Source organism: Dromiciops gliroides, chromosome 3, assembly GCF_019393635.1.
Source record: "Dromiciops gliroides isolate mDroGli1 chromosome 3, mDroGli1.pri, whole genome shotgun sequence".
NCBI classification, from domain to species: Eukaryota; Metazoa; Chordata; class Mammalia; order Microbiotheria; family Microbiotheriidae; genus Dromiciops; species Dromiciops gliroides.
Window position 1 is genome coordinate 485,290,474 of NC_057863.1, and position 26,106 is coordinate 485,316,579.

A 26,106-nucleotide genomic window follows, 5' to 3' on the forward strand; every position below is an offset into this window, starting at 1 on the left:
ACTTTTCCGTGTTTACCAAGTGATGGCCGTGACCCAGTTTTTGCATTTTTGATTCCAGTCTTCAAGGGCTGTCATCTTGGTTTCTCTGCCTGAAGGAGCCAAAACAAACAAAAATGCTCTTCAGCAAGCCACTTCAGGGTTTGCTGGAATCTGGGCTCCCAAGAGGACTTGAAAAGATCACTGCCCATGGCAACTATGTCAATGTGCTTTAATTGGTATTGTGCTTAAACTGCTGAAAATCAGTCAACAAAATCCAGCCCCTGCTTGCTTGGAATGGAGTAGGGGCTCTTAAAGAGAAAGGAGCACCCTTCTGTGAGTCATCCAGCTTTAAATAAATCTGTGAACTCGGTCCCACTCTTCAAGCTACTGAGTTTCATGAAGCAGTTGAATGCCCACCCTGGAGGTTCAAATGTTCAAATCTCATGGAGCCGGTGAGAATTTCCAAGAACGACAAACTAAGCTCCAGCCCCAACAAGCCCACGGGCTCCTGGTCAGGCTGCTTGGAATTCTGTCTTTTCCCACTGCACTTTTGCAAAGGCCGGTTTCCCCATGCTTGGCTTGTTTCCTCTTGAAATCCTTGGCTCCATTTAGGACTCGGCTCAGGTGCCATCTCGTGCATGGGACCTTTCCTGATCTATTTAGTTGTTGGTATAAACACACACACACACACACACACATACACAGAGTCGTAAGCTTTCATATTACACTGACTTTTTGCTGTAAATCTTGTATCACTTCAGGAGACTGCAGCATACTTTGTTTTTTATCTTTGAATGCCTAGCACCTGGGACAGGTAGGTGGCAGACTGGATAGAACACTGGGACTAAAGTCAGGAAAACCCAAGTTCAAATCCAACTGCAAACAGTTACTAGCTGTATGTCCTCAGCAAGTCACTTAACCTGTCTGCCTCAGTTTCCACATGTATTTATATGAGCTGGAGAAGGAAATGGCAAACCACTCAGGAATCTTTGCCAAGAAAGCCTCCAGTGGGTTCACAAAGAGTCTGACACCACTGAACAACAACATCTATATAAAAATACACATACATATATAAAATATACACATATGTGTATATTTAATGTGTATATATGTATATATGCATACATAGATATATGAAAGACACAATATATTGCAGATGTGTAATAAATGCTTATTGAATGAATGACAAAGAAATGAACACATTCTGTGGTACATTTTTTTTTTGCAGGATAATGGGGGTTAAGTGACTTGCCCAGGGTCACACAGCTAATACGTGTCAAATGTCTGAGGTTGGATTTTAACTCAGGTACTCTTGAATCCACGGCTGGTGCTTTATCCACTGCGCCAGCTAGCCACTCCACTGTGGTACATTTTTATGTATATATACACATATACCTAGTGTGCAAAATGAGGATTGATTGTCCATTTGATGGATTTCTTTAACAAATTTGGTGGGAAAAAAGTGTGTGCCTAGACTAAGCAATGACAAAGACAAGATAAAAACAACAGTGATTTTACAACGCACTCTACATATATTTCAACTGAGCATTGCAATAACCCTGTGAAGCAGGAATACACTATATGTGTTCCTCTCCCCATTTTACAAATCAGAACACAGAAATTAAGTGACTTGCGCATTCTAACAAAACTAAAAGAGGATAGTAAATACTAATATTTTCAAATATGATAGTCAAAGGATTTCGGGGCTAAAACTTTTCTGAGGACGTATTTCCAAATGTAAACAAAGTAAGTGGGAAAATGTGATTCAATACACCTATATTTACTTTGCATGCAACTTTTATCAGGGTTGCAAAATGAACCTGAATTTGCATTCTAGAGATAGAAGATTTTTAAGGACAATTAATTGTGGATGATGGTTCCTCATTTGTCCAGAATTAGGTTGGACATTTTTTCTAGAAATTGAGCATAGAGAGGCAATGCATTTCAAATTTAGGGTGTAACCTGGAGGGGGAAAAAAGCTCAATGATGGAAATTAGGTGATTAGACAAAGAGAGCATAGAACAAATTTGCCCTGAGAGGAGCACTGGGGATGGGCAGGAATGTAGCAAAAGATAAGAGAAGTGATGTAGCCTAGGGAAACTTGAGTAGAAGACTTTGATATAGAAAGTAAAGCTTTTGGCTGAGATCCTTAATAGAGTGAGGTCATTTGGGATCTATGTAAAATAACTGAGCATATCTTGGATTACCACAAGGAGGAAGGACTTTTGGCTATTCTCACCTTGGAGTGATACTATGATGACAGCAACTACAGAAACAAATGAGTCTATTTTCACTGCATCTTCCTACTTCTGGGATTTAAGTGACACTATTTTTACTTCTCTGGAATGCATTTGTTCCCATTCACACTTCAAGTATTCAGTTCAACAGACATTTCTTAAGTAGTGACTGTGTGCCAAGAATCATGCTAAATTCTGGGGAAACAAAGATAAAATACAAACTAGTCCCTTCAAAGAGATTATGTTCTATTGGGGGTGGTGGAGGGATACAACTCAAGTTAGTAAATGCAAATCAAATAAAAGCAATACAAGGTCATTTCAAAAGGGAGTGAGCTTTAATACCAGAGGGAATGAAGAAAGGTCTCTATGTAGGTTATGGCATCTGTAATGGGTTTGGAAGGAAGCTAGGGATTCTGATGTGGAAGTGAGGAGCAGGTACATTCTTTTTTTTTTTTTTTGGTGAGGCAATTAGGGTTAAGTGACTTGCCCAGGGTCACACAGCTAGTAAGTGTCAAGGATCTGAGGCTGGGTTTGAACTCGGGTCCTCCTGAATTTAGGGCTGGTGCTGTATCCACTGTACCACCTAACTGCCCCCGAGCAGATACATTCTTACTTCTGTCCCCGTGTTTCCACTCTCCTGCCTCCCACTGGGAACTGCCTCCTAAAAATCTTCATTTGAAGAAGCACACCAGCCATATTTAGTTCAAGATCAGCTCTGCTGGGGCAGCTAGATGGCGCAATGGATAGAGCACCGGCCCTGGAGTCAGGAGTACCTGAGTTCAAATCCGGCCTCAGACACTTAAGACTTACTAGCTGTGTGACCCTGGGCAAGTCACTTAATCCCAATTGCCTCACTAAAAAAACAAACAAACAACAAGATCAGCTCTGCTCCTTACTCTTTTCTATGTTGCCCCTCAAGATTGCCACCACCCCCCAGATACCTTTTATGTGATATCTTTCCCCATTAGAATGTAAACTCTTTGAGGGTAAGGCCATCTTTCTTTTTGCCTTTAATTGTATTCCAAGTGGTTACTTAGCACAGTGGGTGGCTCATAGTAAGGGACTGATAAATGCTTTATTGAACCTAATCCAATCTCTACATTCCAATTATAGGCAAGCACTTGTAGAAAGGCAAGTAGATATTAGAAGATGGAATATTGTCTATGAGGGCAAACTGGTTTGATTAGAAAGTAAGACACATGAAGAACAGTATGAAATGTAACTGGGAAGACAAGTGAAAGACAGATTGTAGAGAGCTTTAAATTATAGGTTGGGAAATTTGTATTTTATCCTGTCCTTCAACAGGAAAGCATTTGAATATGTGTGTAGTAGAGAGGTCTATTTCAGTAACAAGACAGCTAGGTAGTATAGCACCTAGTGTACTGGAAATAGTGTCAGGAAGACTCATGTTTGTGAGTTTAAATTTGGCTTCACACATTTACTAGCTGTGTGACCCTGGGCAGGTCACTTAACCCTGTTTGCCTCAGTTTCCTCATCTGTAAAATGGGCTTTAGATGGCAAACCACTACAGTATCTTTGCTAAGAAAACCTGAAATGGGGTCACAAAGTCAGAGATGACTGAAACTGAATATTTTAGTAACATCAATTTGACTGTATGGAGAATAGATTTCAGAGATAAAAGGCAAGGAGACCAATCAAGAAGGTATTGTAACAGTCTAGGAAAGAGGAGATAAGGGCTTGAACTAGGATAGATATTGTACAACTGAAGAGGAGATGGATAAAAGAGATTCTTTGGGGATAGAAACAATAAGGCTTAGGAAATGATTGGTTATTGGGGTTGAGAAAGAGGGAATAATAATAATAAGGATAATTCCAATTTATGAGCTTGAGTGACTAGGAGGCTGGTGGTACCACCAAAAGAAATGGAGAAGTTTGGAAAAGGTTTTTTTTTTTGGGGGGGGGATATAATGAATATGTGATTTCACTGATGTGGGTATGCCCTCTTGAAGTTCAGATACCAATCCCTTTATGCCTGCAGAAATGGTTTTATGAGTAGCTGTGGTTGAGAAAATTCAGCTGCTAGAGGCCAACCCTTTGATTGTGAGATTCCCCAAATTTAGCTAGACTGGTCCTCTAAGTTCAAATGTCTAGACTATTGCCAGGTCTGTACTTGAAGCCTTTTCAGCCTGGTAAGACCTGCTGAGGCTTGTGTCCTGTTGGCTTGGTCTTTGAGAATGCAGAGCCATCTCCTTGCCACAATGAAGCATCTGGAGGATGTCAGTAGGAAGATATGACTGCAGTTATTAATTCAGGAACTTCTCAGAACTCTAGAAACTATCCCTCCTATGGGCTTCAAATATTCTTTCTATGCAGCTGACTCCCAGATCTTTGTTTCTAATCCGACTCCATTGGGCAGTCCTATTGACACTTCAAATTGTAAGTATCCAATGCTAAGCTTGTCTTTCCATAAAGATGTATTCCTCCTAAAGATCTCACTATTTCTATCATTGACATGTTATGGGCCCAGAGCACCCCAGAAGTTCTTTGGGGGGTATATCAAGGAACCTTCTCCTTGAGAAGTTAAACCAAAGGACAGACACACTTAAAGAGATAAGTAGAACCACATTGGACTGAGCTAGCTCTGGGACCCCCTACCCTTCATTCCAGTCTCCTCTACCCCTGGAAAGATAAGATTAGGTGTGACTGCTGCCTTTGTGTCCTGAGGAGAGAGATGGCTTGAGAGATCTGCAGCCACCCCTCACCCAACTCCCCCAGCCACCACCAGTGGGGTCCTCCCTTACTAAGGGAACTTTCCACAGTCAGATGGTGACCCCCATCAATCCTCTAAAAAAGTATCTGCCTGTCTCCTACTCGAAGAGATTGGTATCTCAGAGCCACGCTCTGTGCCATGCCTTTCTCCCTATGAGAAGTCCAAGGACTTCTCTCTTGGTTTCCCTTCCCTTCCCCTTCCTCTAAATAAACTACTATCTTATTCTAACTGCTATTGTGTGCAAGAGTGTGTAATTCTTTAAAGAGGAATTCCTAAGGACCCCAAACCCCTACCCCTTTCCCTAACCCCCTACCCCATTTTCCCTACAACAGACACCATCATGCTTGCAAACTGTCATTTATTTTCAACTCTTTTCTCTTTCATTCATATCTATCCATTACTAAGATTTGTTGATTCTACCTGTAGACTTTTGTAAAACATAACCTCATAGGGGCAGCTAGGGGGTGCAGTGGATAGAGTGCTGGCCCTGGATTCAGGAGCACCTGAGTTCAAATCTGGCCTCAGACACTTACTAGCTATGTGACCCTGGGCAAGTCACTTAACCCCAATTGCCTCACCAAAAAACCAAACCACACACACACACACACACACACACACACACACACACACACACACACACACACACACACACAAACCCATAACCTTATAACACAAGTTTTAGGATGTATTCTCTCCAGCCTACTGCCCAAATCATTTTTTGTACCATTGCCTCATGAAGAGATCTGATGTTACTCCTCTGCTCAGAAATGTCCAGGGGCTCCATATTGCCAACTCACAGTGTTTACTTTCTTTCAACTAATGCTTACAGCCTTCCACAATCTAGTGCAAATTGGTCTAAATGGATTTATCTCATGATGTTTATTACTCTCCATGCATACTGCTTTAGCCAAACTGAACTACTCACTGTAGCCTATAGAGACTACCACACTTTATTGCCTTTGTATCTATGATCAGAATCCCCTCTATCTATCTATCTTCTTTAAAGCCACCTCTTCCAAGAAGTTTTCTTTGATTCTCCTCAGTTGGCAATAACTCTTCCCCTTCAAGCTAAAGACTTTATGTAACACTTTGCTTAGTTCTTTTCTGATGCACTTGAAATGTATTATTGTGTTTCATATTCATCTTTTTATGTCACTTAATTTCAAGGGGATGGTGAGTTCATCCAACACTAGAGGGCAAATATGTAAGACTAAAAGTTATTCTCTAATAAATAAGTGGTCAAAAGATATGAATAGGAAGTTTTCAAATGAAGATACACAACTCATCAACAATTACATGGAAAATGCTCTAAATAATTAATAAGAGAAATGCAAATTAAACATTTCTAAACTTCCCCTCCCACCCATTTGATTAGCCAATATTACAAAAGATGAAAATAGTAATTGCTGGAGGGTATGTGGGAGGATAGGCACACTAATATAGGCCACACATGGTGGGCATGTTAATTGGTCCAAGTTATTCTGGAAAGCAATTTGGAACTATGGACAAAAAGTCATTAAATAGATACCTTTTTGTGAATGCCTTTTGACAAAGTGTTATTGCTACTAGGTATATACCCAGTTCCTCTAAGCAGGGCTTAAGCTTCATATATCTTAGTTTAGAGCCACATTAGCATAATCATTCTTTATATAAATTATGTAATCAAAGGGAAAAATGAGTTAGGGATCCTGCTCCTGAGACTTGATAATCATTGACTCTCTGGTACCAACATCTTGCTGAATCCTTAAGGTCTACTAGTCAGAAGAAAATCAAGTCCTATTATTTCCTTCTAGAGTTACCTCCCATGTAAGAGCTACCTCCAGACCATGGGAAAAGAAGGACAAAGGATAGATAATAGCCAAGACGTATTTTTTTTCCCCTGAAGATCCCTCTTAAATTGAAGATCTGTGTTTTTGATCAATTTGGGACAAATTTAAATTACAAATATAAGGGGTCATCAACAAACCCCTGATCTGCTGGTGTTCCCACCCAGCAAAGTAGTTCCCCAGACCACCTCTGCAACATAAATAATTTTACAACCCCAAAATATCTGTATCAATTTAATATATATATAATATAATATATATGCTAGATATCATATTTTCATTGTAAAAAATTACTGCTATTTTTTCCAAGTTAATGGTTTGACTTTTACTTATGATTACATCGATTTTGCTTTTGCAAAAGTCTTTTATTTTTATTTTTTGAAAGCAATCTCCGTTAAATGAATTGCCCAGGGTCACACGGTTAGTAAATGTCTGAGGCTGGATTTGAACTTAGGTTCCTTCAATTCCAGGACTGGTGCTCTAACCATTGCACCACCTTGCTCTCTACATTTTTAAAAAAAATAAAATTGTCCATTGTATCTTCTATGGTAACTGTTATTCCTTGTTCAGTTAAGGATGATTCCCCTTAGCCACAATTTTGAAAGGTATCTCTTTCCACCCAAGGTATTTTCTATTCACAAATCTCCTTGGTAAATGAAATTCCCACTGGCGCATCACAAGAGTTCAGAGTATCCAATGTAAAGGGAGCATGTGATGAACATGCAGGATGACATAAGACTAGATACCATTTCCAGGTGGTCACACTTCCCTCTTGCTTGATTTCATAGATATGCATTTAATTTTTGTTCCATCCCTTTTATATCCATGTAGGTGGAGGGGAGTTCTCTCTTTGGAAATATAGTCCCACCAAGGCAACCAGAAAAAGGAGGGAGACATGAGTCTCATGGCATTTCCTCAACTTCTTTCTTCATGTACAAGCTCAGATTCCCATTTAAATTCTATACTGTGGCTTCCTTAGTGAATTTCAGAGTCCCAGATATATTTGGCTGTGCTTGCTCTTGGGGCTCTATAGTTAGTCATGGATGTTGTGATCATATTTCTGTGTCCTAGACTACAGGTTTCATGAGGCAAGGGGCTGTATCTTCTTTTTTTTTTATGTATGAGGTATTTTATTTTTTCCATTACATGTAAAGATAGTTCTCAACTTTTGTTTATACATGCTTTATAATTTCAGATTTTTCTCCCTCCCACCCCTCCCTCCCCCCTCCCCTAGACAGCAGGTAATCTGATATAGGTTATATCTATATATCTCTATACATATAGATATAGATATAGATATACACACATATATATATACACATAATAACATTAATCCTATTTCTGCATTAATCCTGTTACAAGAGAAAGAATCCGAGCAGTGATGCAAAACCTCAAAATAGAAAGAAAAAAAACCCAACAGCACCCAAAACAAAAGAAATAATATGGTTCAATCAGCATCTATACTCCACAGTTCTTTCTTTCTTTTTTTTCCTTGGATTTGGAGATCCTCTTCTATCATGAGTTCCCTGGAACTCTTCTGTACCATTGCATTGGTGAGAAGAATATAGTCCATCACAGTAGGTCAACACTCAATGTTGATGATACTGTGTACAATGTTCTTCTGGTTCTGCTCATCTCACTCATCATCAGCTCACATAAGACCCTCCAGGTTTCTCTGAACTCTTCCTGCTCATCATTTCTTACAGCACAATAGTATTCCATTGTATTCATATACCACAACTTGTCCAGCCATTCCCCAATTGATGGGCACCCCCTCAACTTCCAATTCCTTGCTACCACGTAAAGAGCAGCTATAAATATTTTTGTACATGTGGGTCCCATTCCCCCTTCCATGATTTCTTTGGGCAAAAGACCTAAAAGTGGGATTGCTGGGTCAAAGGGTATGCACAGCTTTATCGCCCTTTGGGCATAATTCCAAATTGCTCTCCAGAATGGTTGGATCAGCTCGCAGCTCCACCAACAATGCATTAGTGTTCCAACTTTCCCACAGCCTCTCCAACATTTATTATCTTCCCTTTTTGTCATTTTAGCCAATCTGATAGGTGTCAGGTGGTACCTCAGAGTTGTTTTAATTTGCATCTCTCTAATCATTAGAGATTTAGAGCATTTTTTCATATGGGAATAGATAGCTTTGGTTTCTTCATCAGAAAACTGCCTGTTCATATCCTTTGACCATTTCTCAATTGGGGAATGACTTGGATTCTTATAACTTTGATTTAATTCCCTATATATTTTAGAGATGAGGCCTTTATCAGAAGCACTGGCCTCAAAAATTGTTTCCCAGCTTTCTGCCTCCCTTCCAATTTTGGATGCATTGCTTCTCTTTGTACAAAACCTTTTTAATTTAATGTAATCAAAATCATCCATTTTGCATTTTATAATATTCTCTGTCTCTTGTTTGGTCAAAAACTGTCCTCCTTTCCAAAGATCTGAAAGATAGACTGTTCCTTTCTCTCCTAATTTACCTATGGTATCACCTCTTACGTCTAAATCATGTATCCATTTTGACCTTATTTTAATATAAAGTTTAAGGGGTCAGTCTATGCCTAATTTCTGCCATACTATCTTCCAGTTTTCCCAGCAGTTTTTGTCAAATACTGAGTTCCTATTCCAGAAGCTGGAGTCTTTGGGTTTATCAAACACTACATTACTAGTGTCATTTACTACTGCATTTCCTGAGCCTAGCCTATTCCATTGATCTACCACTCTATTTTTTAGCCAGTACCAGATAGTTTTGATGACTGCCGCTTTATAGTAAAGCTCCAGGTTTGGTACCACTAACCCACCTTCCTGTGAATTTTTTTTCATTATTTCCCTGGATATTCTTGATTTTTTGTTTTTCCAGATGAATTTTGTTATTATTTTTTCTAGCTGTATAAAATAATTTTTAGGTAGTCTGATTGGTATGGCACTGAATAAGTAAATTAATTTAGGCAGTATTGTCATTTTTACTATATTAGCTCTGCCTATCCATGAGCAATTGATATCTTTCCAATTATTTAGATCTGATTTGATTTGTGTGAAGAGTGTTTGGTAGTTGTGTTCATAGAGTTCCTGGGTTTGTCTTGGCAAGTAGACTCCCAAGTATTTTATATTATCTACCATTACTTTAAATGGAATTTCTCTTTCTATCTCTTGCTGCTGCACTTTGTTGGTCATGTATAGAAATGCTGATGATTTATGTGGATTTATTTTATATCCTGCTACTTTGCTAAAGTTGTTAATTGTTTCAAGTAATTTTTGACTTGATTCTCGAGGATTCCTTAAGTATACCATCATATCATCTGCAAAGAGTGATAGTTTTGTTTCCTCCTTGCCTATTCTAATTCCTTTAATTCCCTTCTCTTCTCTGATTGCTAAAGCTAACATTTCTAGAACAATATTAAATAATAGGGGTGATAATGGACATCCCTGTTTCACCCCTGATCTTATTGGGAAGGCCTCTAATTTATCTCCATTGCATATAATACTTGCTGATGGCTTTAGGTAGATACTGTTTATTATTCTAAGGAAAGCTCCCCCTATTCCTAAACTCTCTAGTGTTTTTATTAGGAATGGGTGCTGTACTTTGTCAAAAGCTTTCTCTGCATCTATTGAGATAATCATATGATTTGGGTTGGTTTTCTTATTGATGTGGTTGATTATGTTAATAGTTTTCCTAATGTTGAACCAGCCCTGCATTCCTGGTATAAATCCCACCTGGTCATAGTGTATTATCCTGGTGATCACTTGCTGTAATCTCCTTGCTAATATCTTATTTAAGATTTTAGCATCAATATTCATTAGGGAGATTGGTCTATAATTTTCTTTCTCTGTTTTTGCTTTGCCTGGTTTTGGTATCACCACCATATTTATGTCATAAAACGAATTTGGTAGAACTCCTTCTTCCCCTATTTTTCCAAATAATTTGTATAATATTGGAATTAATTGTTCTTTAAATGTTTGGTAAAATTCACCCGTAAACCCATCTGGCCCTGGGGATTTTTTCTTAGGGAGTTCATTAATAGCTTGTTCAATTTCTTTTTCTAATATGGGTTTATTTAAGGATTTTATTTCCTCTTCAGTTAACCTGGGCAGTTTGTATCTTTGTAAATATTCATCCATTTCATTTAGATTGTCAAATTTATTGGCATACAGTTGGGCAAAATATTTCCTAATTATTGCTTTAATTTCCACTTCATTGGTGGTAACATCACCCTTTTCATTTTTGATACTGGTAATTTGGTTTTCTTCTTTCTTTTTTTTAATCAAATTAACCAATATTTTATCTATTTTATTGGTTTTTTCATAAAACCAGCTCTTAGTTTTATTGATTAATTCTATAGTTTTTTTGCTTTCAATCTTATTAATTTCTCCTTTAATTTTCAGGATCTCTAATTTAGTGTCTAATTGGGGATTTCTAATTTGTTCTTGTTCTAACTTTTTAAGTTGCATGCCCAATTCATTAATCTCCTCTTTCTCTTTTTTATTCATGTAAGCATTTAGAGCTATAAATTTTCCCCTAAGCACTGCTTTGGCTGCATCCCATAGATTTTGGTATGTTGTTTCATTATTGTCATTCTCTTGGATAAAGTTATTGATTGTTTCTATGATTTCTTGTTTGGCCCATTCATTCTTTAGAATGAAATTATTTAGTTTCCAATTGATTTTCATTCTACTTTTCCCTGGCTCTTTCTTACATGTAATTTTTATTGCATCATGATCTGAGAAGGATGCATTTACTATTTCTGCCTTTCTACATTTGACTATGATGTTTTTGTGCCCTAATACATGGTCAATTTTTGAAAATGTGCCATGTACTGCTGAGAAAAAGGTATATTCCTTTCTATCCCCATTCAATTTTCTCCAGACATCTATCATGTCTAACTTTTCTAGTAATCTATTCACCTCTTTCACTTCTTTCTTATTTATTTTTTGGCTAGATTTATCTAATTCTGAGAGGGGGAGATTCAGATCCCCCACTAGTATAGTATTACTATCTAATTCCTCTTGTAACTCATTTAACTTCTCTTCTAAGAACTTGGATGCTATACCACTTGGCGCATACATATTTAATATTGATATTACTTCATTATCTATAGTACCTTTAAGTAAGATGTAATTTCCTTCCTTAACTCTTTTAATGAGATCTATTTTTGCCTGCACTTTGTCTGAGATAAGGATTGCTACCCCTGCCTTTTTTACTTTAGCTGAGGCATAATATATTCTGCTCCAGCCTTTTACCTTTACTCTGTGTGTATCTCTCTGCTTCAAATGTGTTTCTTGTAAACAGCATATTGTAGGGTTCTGGTTTTTAATCCACTCTGCAATTCGCTTCCGTTTTATAGCAGAGTTCATCCCATTCACATTCACAGTTATTATTACTGTCTATTCCCCTCCATTCTATTTACCCCCTTTGTACTTTCCCCCCCTTCTTTCACCCTATTCCTCCTCACCGACGTTTTACTTCTTACCCCTGCCTCCCCCGATCTGCCCTCCCTTTTTATCACCCCCCTCTCTTTTCTTTACCCTTTTCTCCCTTGCTTTTGTCCTCCCTTCTATCAGTCCCCCCCTTTCCCTTCCCCTTTTGTTTCCCTAAAGAATGAGTTAAGTTTCTTTATCCCAATGAACGTATATGTTATTCCCTCTTTGAGTCAAATCTAATGAGAATAGGGTTGAAACCATGTTCCCCCCTCCTTTCTTTCCCTCTATTGTAATAGGTTTTTTTCCACCTCTTCATATGATATAATTCATCCCATTCCACCTCCCCTTTCCTCTCCTCCCCATAGACTCCCTTTTTATCCCCTTAATTCTTTTGTATCATCACATCAAAGACAATTTATATTTATACCCTCTATATAAAGTCCTTCTCTCTGCCCAAATACATTTACAGTTCTTAAGAGTTATGAGTATTATCTTCCTGTGTAGAGATATAAACAGTTTAACCTAATAGGGTAACTTTTTTTCCCCCTCTGTTTACCTTTTTAAACTTCTCTTGAGTCTTGTATGTTGAGATCAAATTTTCTATTCAGTTCTGGTCTTTTCACCAGGAAAGATTGAAAGTCCCCAATGTCATTAAATGTCCATCTTTTCCCCTGAAAGAAAATGCACATTTTTTCTGGGTAATAGATTCTCGGCTGCAATCCAAGCTCCTTTGCTTTCCGGAATATCATATTCCAAGCCTTGCGGTCCTTTAATGTTGAAGCTGCCAGGTCCTGAGCAATCCTGACTGTGGCTCCATGATATTTAAATTGCTTCTTTCTGGCTGCTTGGAGTATTTTCTCCTTCACCTGATAATTCTGGAATTTGGCTACAATATTCCTTGGAGTTTTCCTTCTGGGGTCTCTTTCAGGAGGTGATCGGTGGATTCTTTCAATGATGATTTTATCCTCTGATTTTATGATATCAGGGCAGTTCTCCTTAATAATTTCCTGGAATATGGTGTCTAGATTCTTTTTCTGGTCATGGCTTTCAGGCAGTCCAATGATTCTCAAATTGTCTCTCCTCGATCTGTTTTCCAGATCAGTTGTCTTTCCAATGAGGTATTTCACATTTTCTTCTATTTTTTCATTTTTTTAATTCTGCTTGACTGATTCTTGGTGTCTCATGGATTCCTTATCTTCCAACTGTCCCACTTTAATTTTTAAGGCATTGTTTTCTTCAGTGAGATTATGCACCTTTTTTTCCATTTGGCTAAGTGAATTTTTTAAGGTATTGTTTTCTTCAGTGAGATTATGCACCTTTTTTTCCATTTGGCCAAGTGAATTTTTTAAGGTATTGTTTTCTTCAGTGAGATTATGCAGCTTTTTTTCCATTTGGCCAAATGAATTTTTTAAGGCTTTGTTTTCTTCAGCTTCCTTTTCCAAGCTGCTGATTCTTTTTTCATAGTTTTTTTGTTTTGCTTTCATTTCTCTCCCCATTTTTTCTTCTACCTCTTGCAATTGATTTTTAAAATCCTTTTTGAGCTCTTCCAGGAAGGCTTTTTGTTCTTGCGACCAATTCACCTTCCCTTGTGAGGCTTCAGATGTAGCCAATTTGAGGCTATTGTCCTCATCTGAGTTTGTGTTGGCTTCTTCCCTATTGATACAGAAGCTCTCAATGGAGAGGGCTCTTTTTTGCTTCTTACTCATTATTGCAGCCTATTTATTTATTCTTTAAGTTGAGGTCTGCTCTGGGGGCACCAGGGTCCCTGTTTTGGGCTTCTTGTGCAGGGGTATAGGTGCTGTGTGACTGGGCTTTTACTCTGAGGCCTTTATGGTGTGTGGAGTTCCCCCGCCCTGCACTTCCTGTCTGATTGTGCTTGGCCAGCCAGGCGCCAGACCCCGGCGTCTGATCCTGCTGTTCGTGGCCCTCTTGGCCGGTGCAGGTAGGTTTTTCCACTGTCCTTCTTGGCCACCAGATTTTTGAACCAGGTTCCGGGAGCTTCAGTTGTTCGGCTGTGGCCCGCAGCTCCTGCTGACTTGCCCCGACCCCCTCGGCGCTGGGTTGCTGCCCTGCGCTGGGCCTCCCTTTTGCCCAAGTCAGACCGACCTTTTCCTGAAGTCTTCTAAATTATCTCTGGTTGGAGGACTGTGTCTCTCTGTCTCTTTGCAGGTTCTGTAGTTTCAGAATCCGTCCAGAGGCTTGATTTAATGTTCGTTTTGAGGGAACAGAAGGAGAGCTCAGGCAGCTTGCTGCTTCCTCTCCGCCATCTTGGCTCCGCCCCCGGGGCTGTATCTTCTAAACTTTCTATCATTGCTTGGACCTGACATAGTGTTCTCTACACAAGCAGTACTTCATACATAGGTTGTTGAATTGACTTCGAGTAATGATAGATGCCATCATTTCCCTGGAAAAGAAAAACCCACCAGTTATCTTTTGATAACCTAATGATTTCCTTATTACAATAGAAGGTTTGTGCTACCTGTTGGCAAGAAAATTTCATTGCATGTATTGCTGAGAGACAATCTATAGCTCATATTTAAATTCATGGAGAATAGAGCATTGGAAAGATCTAAGTTTAACCTTTTACACTGAAAACTTGTAATGACTACATCTTTTTATTTTTATTTATATTTGTTTATTTATTTATATTTACGGGGAAATGGGGGTTAAGTGACTTGCCCAAGGTCACACAGCTAGTAAGTGTCAAGTGTCTGAGGTCGGATTTGAACTCAGGTACACTTGAATCCAGGGCCAGTGCTTTATCCACTGTGCCACCTAGCCACCCCCGACTACATCTTTTAAAATATTTTATTTTTATTACATGTACAATTAATTGCTAACATTTGGATTTTTTTTTTAAATTTTGAGTTCCAAATTCCCTCCCTCCCTTGTGTCATTGAGAAGGCAAGCGATTTGATATGGGTTATACATGTGCAGAATGACCACATCTAAATGATAATCAGTTCTCTATTACCACCTTGTTAACATGTTTACAACTGCAATGGGCAATAGGAACAAGTTATTTCTTTCTCTAAGTGTCATAATGATATGAAATGATTATTCTGGATTGTTTGTGGGAAAGTGAATCTTATTTCCAGTTTCAATGAAATTCTGGCTAGTGCACCTGATTTCTGAATGAAACACATATAATCACATTTTACAGAAAAGCATATTTCAACCTAAAAATTCAGGAGATCATCCAGTGGAAGGTGCCACCAGGATAGAGAAGTGCCTTCAGTTCTTGTCTATGAGGATCAGTTGATGTTGAGCCTGGAAAAGAGAAGACTCAGGCAGAACATGACAGCAGTCCTCCAGTGTCTTAAAGAATGTCTGGTTGAAGAGGCATTAGACCTGATATGTTTGGCCCTAGCAAATAGAACCAGGAGCATCAGTGGAAATTGGAAAAAAAGGGAAATTTAGGTGCAATATCAGGAAAACTTCCTAATAATTTAAGTTATCCACAAATGGAATAGGGCCCATTGCTAAGTAGTGAATTCCTCTTATTGGAGGTCTTCAAGCAAAACTAAATGATCATTTTTCAAGTATATCATAGTGGGGATTGGACTAGATGGTTTCTGGGTTCTTTTTGAACTCTAAAATCCTGTGATTCTGTGAAAGGCATCTCAGCAAAACATTTTGCCAGGAGATATGAATCTTGTAGCTACACAACTCTATTAGAACTAATTGCAGGGAGTCATAGGCTGCAACAGTGTAGTGGGAATCGTTGATTTGGGTTGTCTAGTCCTGGCTTTGATGATAAATACACAAATTAAAATTTTATTTTTTCCTCCTCTTCCTCTCTTTCCTCCTCCTTCTCCTCTTCCTCTTCCTGTTGCTCTTCTTCTTCTTCTTCTTCTTCTTCTTCTTCTTCTTCTTCTTTTTCTTCTTCCTATTCCCCTTCCCCATTTTCCTGAAATACTTTTTTCTTACCTTGGCCTCATAGACTCCCTAATTTCCTTCAAAGTTCATGTTCTATATGAAGCCTTTTTTGATTCCACTCCCCTCACACTCTTAGTCTCTTCTGCTCTCCCCATTACCTTATATTAATTTTGTACACATTTATAATCCCACATATTGTCTCTGCAGATATAATGTAAATTCCTTGAGGTAGGGTCTGTTTCATTTTGTGTTTATATCCCCAGAGATTAGCATAGTGCTTGGTATGTAGTAAGCACTTAATAAATGCTTATTGATTAATTAAGTGGTATTGGGCAAGTAATTTCATTTCTCTAATTGCGATTTAGACCTAGAAGGGAATGTAGAGATCATCAAGTCCAACCCTTTTACTTTACAGGTGAGGACACTGAGGAAGGCCTAGAGGGATAAGTAACTTGGCCAAGGCCAAACAGATGGTAAATAGCAGGGCTAAGATTCAAATCTTGGTCTTCCAATTCAACTCTAAATCCAGTGTTTAAACACAACAGTCATATCCTTTTCACTTGTTTCACTAGTAAGATGAGGGGCTTGGACTAAGTATTATGTAAGGTCCTTCTGCACTTAAAAGTCTGTGATTCTCTTTATTCTGAAAAGGATTGAAGGGTTTTTGAGTCAGAATGCCATAAATAACTAAATAACTAACTAACTAACTAACTAAATAACCCTACTATCTGTCCTGCTGGCCTTACACAGTCATGAAGATCAAATGAAATAATGAATTGAAAGCATACATACTGTAAAGTTGCAGATGACAATACTTCCAAAACCTCTGATTTCATCTGTATAGGTACTGCTCACATGGAAACAAACCAGAATCCCTCCATCCCTGAGTGTTGTTGATCAGTCACTTCAGTCATGTCCAAACCTTTGTGACCCCATTTGGGGTTTTCTTGTCAGAGATACTGCCATTTCCTTCTCCAGCTCATTTTACAGATGAGCTAAAAATAGGTAAGTGACTTGTCCAAGGTCACACAGCTAAGTGTGTGAGGCCAGATTTGAACTCAATGAATTCTTGATTCTAAGCCCAGTGCTCTATCCATTGGACCACCTAGCTCTAATAGAGCTTCATAAAAAAATTATAATAAAAGTACCTAGTGGAGTGGGAGCAGAAATGGATTCCAAGCCAGGACTGCATAGTCTCTGAATAGAGGAATGTTCCCAATAGCCCCAGTATGGTTATGGTACTACTGCTTGGTGGATTCATTGTAGTGGGGCCCACACTTTTCAGGTGGTCTCTTTTTTTTTTTTTTTTTTAGTGAGGCAATTGGGGTTAAGTGACTTGCCCAGGGTCACGCAGCTAGTAAGTGTTAAGTGTCTGAGGCTGGATGTGAACTCAGGTACTCCTGAATCCAGGGCCAGTGCTCTATCCACTGTGCCACCTAGCTGCCCCCAGGTGGTCTCTTAAATGTCTTGACTAATGTACTTATGATAGAACAGCCTGCTCTGATGGATAGAGTGCTAAGTTTTCAGTCAGATAGATTTAGGTTCAAAACTTTTCCTCTGACACTTAAAAGATGAGTAACCTTGGACAAGTCACTTAACACTGTGCCTCAGGCAACTCTCTAGGACTTAATTACTGTCTTGGAAGGGTTACAATTTGTTGGTATAGGAATGTTCCACATCACAAGCTCTCCCCATTGGCAAATAGTAAATCCTTTGAGCATTTGTATCATATTCCTTGTAAACATATGCCTATTCATGACAAATACTATTTCAAATCCTGGACACACACACAAAAAAGTAAAAGATACAACAACTATTCTACCGTTTTTTGCAAATGAAGAAACTAAGGCAGATAAAGATTAAATATCTTGCCTAAGATTACATAACTAATAGGGTCTGAGATCAGATTTGAACTCAGATCCTCTTAATTACCAGGCCTGGGCTTGCTTGACTATTCTACTTAGCTACCTAAATCAAAGCCATCACCATCTCCTTTCTCATCTTACCTGCTCCTGGCCAAAGAAATCAAGTATTCAACTTCTAAAAATGAACTCTGAGGGAGAGGTAGATAAGACAGTTTGAATTCACAAAGAATTGTCAAAATGTCTAAATTTAGAACCTTTATTAATGATGATATGCCAACAAGGACATCCAGATGAGAAGACTTAGTTTGAAGAACTAGAGTCTGTCTGAAAACCCTAAGAGATGCATTTTGGGAGTGAGTTTGATTTATGCCAAACAAGTTGCTGATTTATCCCTTCTCTCCAAATTTCACTTTTATTTGTTTGTTTTTTTGTTTTGGGTTTTTTTTTTTTTTTTTGGTGAGGCAACTGGGGTCAAGTGACTTGCCCAGGGTCACACAGCTTGTAAGCCTTAGGTGTCTGAAGCCAGATTTGAACCTAGGTCCTCCTGACTCCAGGGCCAGTGTTCTATCCACTGCTCCGCCTAGCTGCCCCCAAATTTCACTTTTAGCTGACAAAGAGCTGACTCAGATTTTTCTGTTAGATAGAAAATAATGAGTCATTCTTTTCCCCTTATCTTGGGGGAGGGGAAGAAGACTGGGCCAGTGGGACTCTCCCTGGGCTTTATCACTCTTTCTTCCTCCAAGTTCTTAGATAGTGAAAACTGACAACTGTAAAGCCTCTGGGTAAGTGAGAAAGCCAGAGTGATCTCTATTGTTCTCAGCTGACTCCGAATCCTATATAACTTAGAAGGTCGGGATGCTTTTGTCAGGAATGAACTCTTGTCTTTCCAAACAAACCTCACTACATATTTGTGGCACAGTCTCAGTCCGCATCAGAGATCCCTGCCTGGGGATTTCATCTGCTTCTGCATGCCCAGCCTTGGATGATTATTACAGAAGGTAGAAGCAATTTAAGGCATCTTGCCTGAAGCTCTGCCCAGATTACCGTGCCATAAAATTGTATTACAAAATGCACACATGTTTTCTTTGTGCCACTCTAATACTTGTTATGGTCCAGGCTTAGAGGTAGGGCTGTGATTATAATATGCCCTTGTCTGATTGTGCTTATAGTTTAGATTTCTAAAAAAGAGCTGGCTGCAGAAAGAGTGAGACCATATGGTCCTTGCTACAGGGGAAAAGGTTTTCTTTTCTCTTTATTTTGAAAAGAATAAATGCAATCCTGGGTAAATTATTGAAGCTCTCATTATTGGATTTGGAAACTTGGAACATGTATTTGTCTCTAAAGGGTTTTGCTATTATCAACTAGCAATATTAACTCTAGTGCATCCAGTGCACATACAGTAAACACAGTGCTTGAATGCAAATTGGCCTTATCTTTTTTCCCCAGGTGCTCAGATATCATAAATAAAAGAGGTAAGCATTTTGTAAAAATAGAAAATGCAATGAGATGTCTGATGATTGAGTCAAGAATTAGGGGGCAGCAAGGTGGTGCAGTGGATAAAGCACTGGCCTTGGATTCAGGAGGACCTGAGTTCAAATCTGACTTCAGACATTTGATAGCTGTGTGACCCTGGGAAAGTCACTTAACCCTCATTGCCCTGCAAAAAAACCAAAAAAACAAAACCAAAAAAGACAAACAAGAATTAAGTCAATGACACAGGTTTTGTCTCTATTGGATGGAAACATTTTATTTTGCACAGTCAAGTTTTTTTTTTTTAAGGTACTATATCTTCATTTTGCCATGCTACTGGAGTTCTCTTCTCAGTCCAATGGCAAGAAAAGAGATTCTTTTAAAAGTTCCTACTGCTTGGAATATATATTTAGATAATTTACCTAACAAATAGCCACTTTGGACCTGAATTGCCCACAGTATCACAGAATTTCATGTTCATCCATACCTCAAAGAGAATTCCCTTTATGCCATCCTGGAAAATGGCCCTCCAGCCTTTGCTTTGAAGACCTCCAAGTGAGGAGGAACCCACTACATAGGGAATGACTTACTATTTTATATTGTTTTTGTTTTTGGTTTTTTTTTGTGGGGCAATTGGGATTAAGTGACTTGCCCAGGGTCACACAGCTAGTAAGTGTTAAGTGTCTGAGGCTGGATTTGAACTCAGGTACTCCTGAATCCAGGGCCAGTGCTCTATCCACTGCGCCATCTAGCTGCCCCACTATTTTATATTTAACAGGAGAATTTGAGTCAGCGATTTGTTGGCTAAAAGTTTAGCCAAATTTAAAAAGAAGACAGAAGCAAGTGAGTTATCTGTTTTGTGTAATCAAACTATTTCCCAAATTTTTAACTCTTAGCAAAGATTTAAGACTGATTCAAATACTACTCTATGGCTAAAGAGGATGTTCTGATTTTCCAAAGCCTGGACACAGATAAAGATGGACTCTACCTGTTTGGAGCTTTTTCTTTAAAGCAATTAAATTCAAAACCTGAACCTTTTGCAACTGATATTCTGTTGCATCTATTTCTGCCTTGTGAGACTAAGTGGAACATATTTCTTTACTGCTTGACTGCTTTTCAAATACTTGAAGAAAACCATCATGTTCTCTCTGACTCTTGTCTTCACCAGGCTTTGACCAAGACATTTAATCTCCACTTCCCTTTGTGCTGGCTACCATAGGTTACTCTTTCCTTCAATGATTGTGATTAGAGGTTTTTCTGATCGGATGGGTGATATCTGTATTTTACACGAAGCTGTGATTTTCTCCATTTATATTCTCCTTGTACTTTAACAAGACATCTCCTGTGGGGGAGACTGATTGGTTAGACAGAGCAGGTGCTACTAAAATCAATACTAGGACGTGGTTATCCACATAAGGTAGTGATCTTTGAAGATCACAGTCTGAACTTTGACCCCCCAGCCTCTACAATGTGTATCTTTGGTTTCAAGGAGATGGAAACCAAAAATATAGGGATGGAACCATAAAATCCCAAACTGCCATAAGAACCATCTCCCTTCCACCCTCCCCACCCCCCAAACCAATTCCAAGTGCAGGTTCTAGTCATAGTTAATTATGTTTTCTTCTCAGATGGATCAGTATAATAGGCTTCTAGAGGTTCCCTGCCTTCAGGCTGTCCCCTCTCCAGTTCATTCTTCACACAACTTCCAAAATAAGCTTTCTAAGGCATAGGCTTGATCAAATCAAGTTACTTCCCTGCTCAAATTTTTGTTCCTTCCAATGGTCTATGAAGCAAAGTCCCATTACTGAGCCTTTGCTTGAAGTCTTTCTATCTTGGTAGCATTTGTCCATCTTGGGCTTTTCTGGAATACATTTGGAGGATAAATCAATCGATAAACATTTATTAAGTGCTTCTTGTTGTTAAGATGTTTCAGTTGTGTCTGATTCTTCGTGTCCCGACTTGGGTTTTTTTTTTGTTGTTGTTTGTTTGTTTTTTGCGGGACAATGAGGGTTAAATGACTTGCACAGGGTCACACAGCTAGTAAGTATCAAGTGTCTAAGGCCGGATTTGAACTCAGGTCCTCCTGAATCCAGGGCTGGTGCTTTTTCCACTGCACCACCTAGCTGCCCCCCCCACCCCAATTTGGGGTTTTCTTGGCAAAGATATTTCCTTCTGCACCTCATTTTACAGATGAGGAAACTGAGGCAAACAGGGTTTAATGATTTGCCCAGGGTCACATAGCTACCAAGTATCTGAAGCCACATTTGAACTCAGTCTTCCTGACTCCAGGCCTGGTCCTCTATCCACTGTGTCACCTAGCTGCCTCTATTAAATGCTTACCATCTTCTAAATGCTGGGTATACAATGGAAGGCACAAAACACAAAAACAGTTCTTGCCTTCAGGGAGTTTACATACCAATTAGAGACATGTAAAGAAATAGGTACATTGGTAGGAGTAGGAGGAAGGTAACCTGAGAGGGAAAGACTGAGACTGGGAGACCCTGGAAGGCTGCCTGAAGAAGGTGGTGTTTGAGCTAAGTCTTGAAAGAAGCTAGAAAAAAAAGAAAGAAGCTAGAGATTTTAAGGAACAGAGCTGAGGAGGAGAGTACTACAGGCATGGGAGATGCTGCTGTTGTTTCTCTTTTTTTCTTGAAGAGGACCATGACAGATGTCATGACTTGCACTGAATTGGATTTAAGTGAGGGAAGGTTGTGCAAGGTCACTGTGATAAAATAATGGAATTTGGCAGATGTCTAGAGGCCCCACCTGATTGATTTAGTATTGTTTGAATTGGGTGAGAATGAGAAACTGACAAAGTACCTACTTGGGGATGATTAGATGGAGGCCACACCTGGCCGGCCCTGAGTGATGTGTTGGTGTACTACTGACATCATCAGGGTACCACTCTCAGCCAACCAGCTTCAAGGACCTCCCCTTTGGCAGAGGGAGAAAGAAAGTAGGAAGGGGAACTCTGAGGAGCTCTCTCTTTTCCTTTTGGTGAGCTTCGGGAGCATACTGGAGAGGGACTCTACAGCTGACTCTCATTGAAAAAACTACAGACCCCAGGTGGTGAGTGGAAGTGAGGCCAGCTCTTTGAGCTAGCTGAGCTGGAAGCAAGTTTGGCATTTGAGTCAGTCTTTGCTAGAGCCAGGGAACCTCTTCCCCTATTCCCTTGCCCCTGGCTTTATTAACTTCACCTTTGTTGTAAATTTTGTTTCCATTAATAAAACTTGGTTTGTTTGTGGAAAAGAGGCTGTTAATCTCCTTTCTTATTAGCCTGGGAGAAATAACTAAAAAATTTAGTTTGGAAGGGAGGAAACTTTAGACCCAGAGGTCTCTCGTTATTTTCTGAACCCCAATATTATGGTGAGCCACCCAATTAAATCTCCCCATAATAAATTTGGCCCTTACATCACCAACCTCACTCTCTCCTCCAGAGCCATCTAGGTCCAGTGGCAAGATCAGGATGACTGGAGATGACCCTGTATGTTTGAGGAAATCAGTATTAAATGACTTGCCCAGGGTTACACAACTAGTAAGTGTCAAGTGTCTGAAGCCAGATTTGAACTCAGGTCATCCTGACTCGAGATCCAGTGCTCTGTCCACTGGGCTACCTGGGAGACAGCCATAACAAAGGCTCAGAGATGGGATGTAGGATGTTGTGTGTGAGGTCAGTATTGCTGCACTGTGATGTATAGAGAAAAGGAGAGTAAGGTGTGAGAAAAAGATTGACCTCTTAATTCCACTGTAGGATCTATTCATGACTTTATGTGGTGCAGGGGTAGGGTATTAGACCTGGAATCTGAAAGACCTGAATTCAGATCCTGCCTCAGACACTTATTAGCTGTGTGATCCTGGGTAAGTCATTTAATTTCTAACTGCTTTAGTTTCCTTACAAGTAAAATAGGGGTAATAATAATAGCACCCATACATCAGGGTTGTTGTGAAGATCAAATGAAATAATATTTGTAAAAGTGCTTTGCAAACCTTTAAGCTCCATATGAATGCTGGCTACGACTGCAATGACTTTTACCATGCCATAGCAGCTTTCTGCTATTGGAAGTTTACTCGGTCTCTGTGGCCTTTTCTTCTGATGAGTCAGTTCTTTCTGGAGCCTCCATCTTAAGGATGGCCCCAGGCCAGCCATGCTCACTCCTTCATTTCTGTCCCTGCCTTACACCTGACTCTCCAGACTTCTTCTTCCACCACCCCCCATGAGGGAACCTTCTCTCCCTTTTCCTATTCCCTTTCAGCTTCCTTTTACGCATTGCCTTTCTTCATGGGAACATAAGCAAGATCCTGAGGTGCTGGAACTGTCTTTCTTTTTGCTTATATTTGTATTCTTAACACTTAGCACAGTGTCTGGCACATAGTGAGCACTTAATAAATGCTTGTTGACTCATGAGGAGCCTTAACTGCAAAACAGAGGACTTGATATTTGATTCTAAAGGTAAGTTTGGCTGGAACCAAGGTGGTGGAGTATCAGGAAGAAATTTAGCCAAACTCCCAACCACAACTCTTCCACAAAGATCTGGAAAACACATCAGACCAAATCCTGATTGGGAAATCTAAGAGAAAAAAATAAACCACAGTGAGTCATTTTTCCAACCCAGGTCAGCCCAGACAGAGAAGTCTGCAGACAGGGTAAGTGGGGATCTAACCAGGAATAGCTGGCTGCATAGTGCATTCCAGTGCACTGAGAACCTGTATACCAGGGCAAGAGAAGGTTCTAAATTCAGCAAAGAGGGGCTCGAGTTTGTTCAGGGTTCAAGAATAAGAGCAGACTGATAGCTCTGTTGCTCACTACCCAGTTCCAGGCCATAGATGTAAAGTGGATTCAGGAGGGGATCTACACAGAGGGGTGGATTGAAGGGCAGTCATGGGTGGCAAATTGTATACTGAATAAGAAACAAGGAAATTGTATACTGTGCAAGGAATAAGTAAGTTGTATACTGTTAAGGGCTAAAATTCTAGCTAAACTGTCTAAAATATCTAATGAGTGGTCGCCAATCAATTACAAGCTTTAGCAAGAGTTAGAGTTTTAAGCATTTATTAAGGAGAATAAGAATTTGGTAAAGAGAGAGAGAAAGGCCTAGATTCCTATCTATTAAAGGGAGAGCACATTTCCAGCTCCCTTCTCCACCAGAGTCCAGAGGAAAAGAGCGCGAGACTGAGCGCCAGTCTCTTCCTTCCTCCTCCCACTAGTCCGCGTCACTTCCTGACTCCTGAAGAAAAGACTCCTGGTCTTGCCCTCAAAGACCTTCCCTTCATGGGCAGAACTCTTCTACAGTAAGTATCCAGCAGGTGGCGTTATTCCAATCGTTACAGTCCCCCCTGTTGTTCCTCAAGAAACAAAATGTTTCCTTGACGGAACAGTAAAAAGAATATAATAACTATTGCTAACTAATAATATGTGAACAACAATATAGAAAAGGAAGAGAGGAAAGTTTTGTCCAGAGGGGCGATTTTTTTTTTTTTTTGTCCTCATGAACCGACGCTTTGACATTAGTCTTGCAAAGGGAGGGCCTCTGCAGAGAATACACGTTACAGATGGTGTATATTATAACAGAAAGAGAAAAAAACAACAAAAACAACAAATCAAAACTGTTCATTTAAAGTCTCTGAAAGCCTTTTCTCAGATGTCCTCTAGGTGTAGTCGTGGAATGGAAGTCTTTTCAGGGGTTGATGTGTGGATGCTGGTAATCAGCCAGGAAATTTCCTACAAAATTGAGCTTAACACAACTTTAAAATAGCTTTGTCAATAATAAAATCAAACAATGAAAGTTCTCAAAAACATGTCTAAGGGAATACAGAATCTTAGTTGTTACACATGAAACATATAATAAAACAAAAATTGAACCATTCTTTAAAATTATAATATTACTATAGTCCCCCCCTTATGGAGGGTAATTGAGAAGACAATTGCTACGATATTAATTATTAAAAATAATTTTTATCTTTGTTTCATCACTTTTTGCATCATCTGCCTAATTATCCTCATGCCACTATGAGAAATTAAAAAATCTAATATAATTGGTAACAGGTGTCAAGGCCAAATTCAACACTGTATTTATCATGACACCTGAGATAATTATGGGGGTTACCATAAAAGAACAGAGAAATGATGGGATATGAGCATTCCCACACTTGAGCAATATGTACTGCCCATACAGTATGCCAGGTCTAAAATAGGTGGATGGAATATATGTCCATGCCACCGAACATATTGGAGGAAACTGAGTCAGACTTAATCAGATGCATGGGATTGAGATGTCCATGGCATCAGGCATATAGGAGGGAGCATAGAAGCCAGGTGTAGGAGCGAGATGGGTGGGATGAATACTTCCAGCCATCTGTACAATATTGTGGGGAAAAATAAAATAAAATATTAAACCAAGAGAATCCAACCTCAACATTTGTCAAAAGCCGTTCCCTCGGCCATACCTTGACTTCATGCATGTCTCCCCTCATGTGACAGTTCAGTGTCTGCTCTTGCATGTATTCCTCTTGTGATTGGATGGCATCTTGGCCAACTGGCATCTGATAACTCAGAATAAAGGTAATTAGTGTCTTAAATGATAAGTTCCCATAATCCAAGTCTCATATGGATTTAAAAATTGAGGATAATAAATGATTGCAAAAAATGTGAATACATCTTGACTCAGAACACAATATATAATTATGCAACAATTTCA